Here is an 8,074-nt window from a genome sequence, read left to right as displayed (position 1 = left end):
CCTACGCCTCCAACTGGAAATGATGCACAAGGCTAATAAACTAGAGGCCAAGGTCACTCTCAAACCCTTGCTGACCCCGAGTGAAAAGCGGCTTCTGTGTGGATGCAGCAGTGTGAGAAGCAGCAAGCAGTCCCCATCCTGCAGGGTAGGGCTGTAGAGGCTGTTGAGCCATTGAGAGGAGCAATCACAAGGCCCTGCTGACGTCAATACTTGAAAAAATGTTTGCCTATTTTAAAATGCTGCTGTCCATTGTATCAGCACTTAACATCACTTAAAATAATGAGGAGGTGATCTATATGAATAGAAATAGCCAGTAGGCTTGTCATTTCTGCTCCTGTTTTACAAGTACATAAATGCAGGGAGCTAATAACTTGCTTTGCTCAGAAAAGTTATTATGGGATACTTTTTATCTTCTCTTCATCCTCCTTCCCTCTTCTACTTGTTCCTAATCTTGACTACTGTTTCTTGTCTTTGAACCCCAGTACATGTGTGTGCACGCACATCTATGTGTGTGTAGAGAGAGACTTCAAACATTTATGGAAATGCAGACCATGAAAAAAAAGTGTAGATTTCAAATTTTTTTGCATCAAAATAAATTTACACTTTCATTTCCTTTCCTATGAACTTTTTAAAGTGCCCTTGCATTATCGTGCTAAAGAAAATCTTGATAGATATTTAAAAATATTCATAGACATCTACTCAGAAATCAATCATTCATTATGCGGCAAACATGAGAAGGAAGGGGGCTTGGGGGTGGGAGTAGAATGGACTTGTGTTCTTTATGAAAATCCTAATGTACCAGCAAAGGACATATGTGTAACATACATGTAAACACATAGTAGCTAGTGTTATTTCTTTGTAAGTGGCTGTTTCTCAAACATCTACTATACACAGATAAGGCACTAAGTGCTTTACTTACACATGACAAATTTTTTTAAAGTAGACCCTGCCAATAACCTCATTTTACAGAGGAGGAAACAGATTCAAAACCAGAGGTATGGTGGAGCCAGGATTCAAGGAAGTATTCTGAGCTCAAATTCAGAGCTCTGACCCATAAAGCAAAGGTATTTACAGTGTAGTTCTGTAAAACCTCTTCCAAAGGACTTCCAAGTCAGGGGACTTGCATTCAAATCCCACTGTTATCTCATTAAATACTTGTCCCTTGTGCAAGTTACTTAATCACTCTTTTATTTAAAAAATGTACACTCACATAATAATTTTCAGTTCTGTCTGTTTTTATGTTTCACAAGTAGCTGGGTTTTTCAGTGACTATTTTTCTTCTTTTAAATCTTTGAAATGCTAGGGACCAGCACTTAGTGTAATGGCTATGTCGCTGAACTCCCATGTTGTCGACCATAGTTGGAGTCCCAGACCCGGTGGCTTAAACTCACGGCGGGTGTGTGTGTGTGCATAAGCAAGAGCCCAAGAGGAGAATGGAAGAGACGGGATTGTGAGATGACCATCCTCCCTGGGGGATCATTTCTTGCTTTTTGTCTCTCTGTCTCTCTCTGTCTTTCTGGTGCCCTATAGCAAAAACCTCTCCAAAAAAAAAATCTTTGAAATGCTAAATATAAATCTTGTTCTAGTTTCTGCTTTTTAAATTAACAACCTGAGCCAGCCCTGAGGCCTTGTGGTTAAGGGAATCAAATTGTACATGGCTAACCTCCTGGTTCAAATCTCAGTGCTGTAAGTGTGAGAAACATGCTGGACGTGTGTGCATACATCGTCAGAATCCCACAGGATGAAAAAACGGAGAGAAGGGATGAAGCATAACTTTGCCCTACTGAGGGGGCGCTTTCTCACTTCCTTCTCTCTCTGTCTTTCTGTCTTGAGCGAGAGCTGTGCCCTCTCACAGTTAAAATAATAATAATAAATATTCAATAAAATTGACATTTTTGATATAAAGATCTATGCATGTTAACACATATAGATTCATATGACCTTTACCACAAACACAATACAGAATAGATCTATCACCCCCAAAATTCCCTGTGCTGCCTCTTTTTTAGACATCTCCTCCTCCTCCCCTGAACCTCTGGCAGCCATTGGTATTTTCTCTATCATAGTTTTGTCTTTCCAGAATATCTTACAAATGTAATCGTACAACATATAGCCATTTGAGACTGGTTTCTTTTTTATTGTTAAGTTTTGTAATATTTATTATTATTTGAACAATAGATGTGTAGTTTATGGTTATAAAGTATATATATGCACTATATATGTGGTGGGTATATATATATATAATAAACTATATATATAGTAAGCTATATATATATATGTGTTATATATATATATATATATATATATATATATATATATATATATATATATATATATATATATATATATATAGTTTGCTAGAAGGTGTGTGTGCCTGCACATAAATGAGAAAGAGAGAGAGAGAGAGAGAGGAGAGAGAACCCAACAATGGGGCCTAATCATGCTGCAGTCCTTTTTTCCTGTTTCTCTATCCCACCAGGATCCCAGGCATGCACACACTGGCCTAGTATGTTTTTCAAGCACTAGGCCTGGGATTCAAACTGTGGTTGGCCATACGGAATCTGATTCCTTCTGTGTAGCACTTAATCACTGTGCTATGGGCTTGGCTCCATTTTATTTTAATCAATAATTAATATAATATTTCTGTATATGGGGGTATACAATGTGATGTTTTGGTATATGTATACATTGTGGAATGATTAAATCAAGCTAATTAGCATATCCATCAACTCAGGTACTCTTTTGTGTGTGTGTGTGTAAGAACATTAAAATCTTCTAGCAGTTTTGAACTACACATTATTATTATGTATAGTCACTGTATTAGCTAATAGTTCACTGTAACTTTTTCCTCCTATCCGACTAAAACTGTGTACTCGTTGACAATTATGTCTCCTTTCCCACCCATTCTTTCCCCTGCCAGCCTCTGATAATCACCCTTCTACTACTCTCTGCTTCTGAGTTCAATTTTTTTAGATTCCACATACAAGTGAGGTCATGCTTTACAGTCATGGGTCATTTAATGATGGAGATATGTTCTTAGCAATGAGAAACGTGTTGTAAGTGATTTCGTCACTGTGCAAACATTAGAGTGTATACCTACACAAACCTAGGTGGTGTAGCCTACTACACATCTGCTTTATAAGATATTCTCTTGTGGGACTGCCATGGTATGTTCAGTCTGTTATTGGTCAAAACTCTGTTATCAACACATGACTATATTTGTCTCTCTGTGCTTGGCTTATTTCACTTAATGTAATGTCTTCCAGGTTCATCCATGTTATCACAAAGGAAAGAATTTCCTTCTTTTTAAATGTTGAATCATATTGCATATACCGCATATTTTTATCCATTTATTCATTTATGGGCACTTTGGTTGCTTTCATATCTTGACTATTGAAAATAATGCTGCAATAAAATGGGAGTGCAGACATCTCTTCAAGTTCCTGATTTTGATTCTTTTGAATATATAACCAGAAGTGCAATGCTGGATAATATGGTCATTCAAGTTTTAGTGGGCTTTTTTTAGAAAGTTCCATCCTTTTTCCCAGGATGGATGTACTAATTTACATTCCAACCAGTAGTGCCCAAGCATTCCCTTTTTCCCATATCCTTACCAAAACTTGTTATCTTCCATCTTTTTGATAATTGCTGTATATACTAATCATCATGAGGTAAAAGCTCTGTAATAAGTTTAACTTGCATTTCCCTGATGATTAGTGATATTGAAGATTTTTCATTTTTCTGTTGGCTATTTATGAGGTTACTTTGTTTCACTTAGCAAAATACCATTGACATTGATTCCTGTTGTTGCATGTATCAATAGTTCATTCCTTTCCATTACTGAGTAGTATTCCACTGTATGGATGTACCTCAGTTTGTTTTTCCATTGACCTGATGAAGGACTTTTGGGTTATTTCCAGTTTTTGATAACTATGAATGGATTTGCTATAAACATTTAAATAGATTTTTGTGTGAATACTTTTTATACCTCTTATAAATGCCTAGAAAAAGAGTTGCTAGGTCACAAAAAGGTGTATGATTACTTTATAATAAATTTTCCATGATTTCCATATAAAAGGAGATATCATATCTCATTCCTATCAGCAATATGTAATAATTACAGTTCCTCTCATTCTTCTTACTACTTTGTATTGTCAATATTATTTATCTTAGCCATTATAATTGGAGTGGAGTGTTATCATCACAGTTTAAGTCTTTTGTCTACTTTAATTAGGTAGTTAATTTTCCTACTGTTAAGTTTTTAGAGTTCTTTATATATTCTGGATACAAATCTTTTCTCTTATATGAAAACTGTAAATATTTTTATCAGTATATATTATAACTTGGCTTTTCATTCACTTAGTCTTTTGTAAAACAAAAGTTCATGTTGTTGAAGTCAAGTTTTTTTTTAAAAAAAAAACAAATCATGCTTTTGATCTCATATTTAAGAATGCTTTGTCTAGTCTCAAATGATAAAGATTATCTTCCATGTTTTCTGTTAAAAGGTTTATGGTTTTTCATTTTAAATATATATTTATCAGACATTTAAAGTGTTTGCGTGTGCTGAAACCAGCAGGTGGTGTGGAGGTTAAGGTGGCTGGATCCCACATGGCCGACTATGTGATTTGATCCAGTGCCTTGAAAACCCACCTTGTGCATGTGCGTGTATGCCCAAAATTTCAAGAGGAGAATGGAGAATGGGTTTTTGGCGTGGCTGTCTTCTGGGGGGGTGGTAGGGATTTCTCACTTTCCCTGTCTTTCTCTTCCTCTCTCTCCAATGAGAACACATGCCCTATAACAAATAACAAAAAAAAAGAATTTGTTTTTTGCATGTGCTGTTTATACCAAAATATGACTTTTTTACATATGGTTCTCCTACTGCTCTGTCACCATTTGTTGAAGTCTTTTTTCCTTTAAATTGCATTCCAACTTTGGTCAAATAACTGTTGATCTTAATTGTTTGCAACTTTCTCTAAACTATTCTCTTCTGCTGATCTATATATCTATCTCTTCATCAACACCACACATCCTCATTCCTGTAGTTTTCTAGTAACTATTAAAAACATAAACTTGGATTGGAAGAATTAATATAATCAAAATGGCAATCCTAACCAAATTAATATACGTATTTAATACAATTCTAATCAAATTACCAGAGACATTCTTCGCAGATACAGAAAAGACAATCATAGAATTTGTCTGGAATCCTAAAAGACCCTGTATTGCCAAAGTAATCCTGAGAAAGAAGAGTGCAGTGGGCAGTATCTCACTCCTTGACCCCAAAACATACTATAAAGCTGTGATCATGAAAACAGCTTGATATTGGCACAAAAACAGACAGGTGAGTAAATGGAATAGAATAGAGACCCCAGAAATAAATCCCAAAACTTACAGCCAATTTATTTTTGACGAAAGATACCAATCAATCCAGTGGGAAAAGGAAAACCTCTTTATCAAATGGTGCTGGAAAAATTGGGTATCCACCTGCAGAAAGATGATACTGAATCTCCCATCTTTCACCATTAACAAAAATAAACTCAAAATGGATCAAATATCTGAGCCTAAGATCTCAAACTATAAAACTACTAGTGGAAAATACTGGGCAAATCCTGGGAGACAATGGGGTAGGCAAAGACTTCTCAAATAAGATCCCCAAAGCACAGGCAATAATATCAAAAATAGACAAGTGGGATTACATTAGATTAGGACGTTAATTAGTGTGAATCGACAACCCTCAGATTGGGAGAATATTTTTATAAACTATGCCTCAGATAAGAGACTAATAACCAGAATACACAGGGAACTCAAAGGACTTACCCCACAAAAAAATTGTTAACCCAATTAAAAGATGAGAAGATGAGCTGAACAAAAAAATCTCTCTAAGGAAGACATATGAACAGCCAAAAAGCATATGAAGAAATGCTCAACATCCTTCATCATAAGGGAGATGCAGATTACAACCACAACGAGATACCACCTAACCCCTGTCAGAATGGTGAAGACCAAAAATACAAAAAGTGATAAGTGCAAGTGGGGTTGTGCTGAAAGGGGAACTCTCCTTCACTGTTGATGGGAATATAAATTGGTCCAGCCACTGTGGAAAGCAATATGGAGGTTCCTCAAAGACCTACAAATAGAAGTACCATATGATCTAACAATTTCACTCCTGCGTATCTACCTAAAGGACAGAAGAATGTTCAGTCAGAAAAGCACTTGCACATCAATGTTTATTGTGGCATTATTCACAATTGTTAAGACATGGAACCAACCCAAATGTCCACAAACATAAATGGATTGAAAAATTGTGGCACATATATTCTCTGAAATACTATTCAGCCATTAAAAACAAGACCCTGGCATTTGATAGAAAGTAGTTGATTATGGAAGATTTATTGCTGAGTGAAGTAAGCTGGGCTATGAAAGAGAGACATTGTTTTTCTCCACGTAATATATACCAACTAGCTGCACTCTCTGGTAGAGACTGAAAGACTAGAGGACATAAAAGCAGTGAAAATACTTATGGACACTGGAGACAATGTGGAAGGTGGGTAGGAGAGAAGAAAAGGATAGAGAAGGAAATCATGGAGAAAAAAATAGAGAGGCAAGAGGACAATTGTGGGCACAGAAATGGTTTATTACCTGTTGATCTCATGTATAGTATTCTCAACTGGTCTGAGGTGTATTTCAAGTTGGGTAAATTCTCTTTACAAGCCAAACGATGTATAGTGATCAAATGTTTAAAAAAAATAGTAATAATAAAATTAAATTAAAATAATCACAAGTATGAGTTCTGCAATTTTGTTCTTTGTTTTCAAATTGTTTAGGGTAGTATAGCTCCTTTTCTTTCCATATGAATTTTAGAATTAGTTTTTATATATTTATAATCATAGAAATCTGCCTGAGATTGCATTACATTTACCGATGTTAGTTGTCAGCTTGTCATATATGATTTTTATTGTCATTCTTTTTATGCCAAATTTGCCAAGGGTTTTAATCATAAAAGCATGAAGCATGTAGAATTTTATCAAATAGTTTTCCTGTGTCTATTGAAAGGTGAGTGTGGCTTTTGTCTTTGATTCTGTTAAGATGATTTGCCACATTTATTGTTTTGCATATGTTGAATCATCCTTGCAAACATGGAATAAACCCTCTTTGATCATGGCGAATGATTTTTATCAATTTGCAGAGAATTGACTTCTTAACACTATTGGAATCTTTCAATCCATTGAGAATGATACAATTATATTTCTGTCTTTATTTTAATCTTTTTTGACTTCTATTATCAATATTTTGTGGATTTAAGTCTACACATGACTTTTAGATGTATCTCTTATGTATTTTTTTGAGCTGTAGTAATTACTATTATTTTGCTTACTTCTGTTTTGATTATTGTTATTTTGTTGACATACATAAATATGATTGACTTTTGTGTCAATTTTATATACTGCAATCTTGCTAAATGCACATAGTTCTAAAAACTTTCATGCAAATTTCATGAAACTTTCTATCTAAAAAAATATATAGATAATTTCCCATACAATGTCATTTGTGATAAAAAGACAATTTCTTTTCTTCTTTTTTTTAAATGTATTCATTTTCTACATTAATTCACTATACACCATCACAACACACAAATGAATTTTCCATCCAAAATACACTGTGCATTGGCTCAATCAAGCACATCAACATACATGTTCTCAGCAAATAATTTTCCAATTCTTATGTCCTGCATACCTTGCCTTTTGTTTTGCCATCCTTGATTCCCAATCCCCCACCCTCTGCTATGACGCCAATGAACTTAATTAGTCTAAATATATCCAACAGCTAGCATAGCTGATACATACCTATACATGAACCCAAGTCTGACTTTAGGCATAAACCCCAGTGAGTAGAATGAACATACTATAAAGTAGTACCCAGCTGTGCCCATACAGCTTGCTGCAGTCGTCAAATATGCATTTTTTTTTTTTACCTAACATTCATTCCCTGAGCATCATCACAACATACTAAATGTGGTTTCCCATCTAGTCTAGACTGCATGGTGGCTTAATCAAGCATGTTATCATCAATAATA

Source organism: Tupaia chinensis, unplaced genomic scaffold (assembly GCF_000334495.1).
Source record: "Tupaia chinensis unplaced genomic scaffold, TupChi_1.0 Scaffold000399_1, whole genome shotgun sequence".
NCBI classification, from domain to species: domain Eukaryota; kingdom Metazoa; phylum Chordata; class Mammalia; order Scandentia; family Tupaiidae; genus Tupaia; species Tupaia belangeri.
This window is presented reverse-complemented; position numbering follows the sequence as displayed.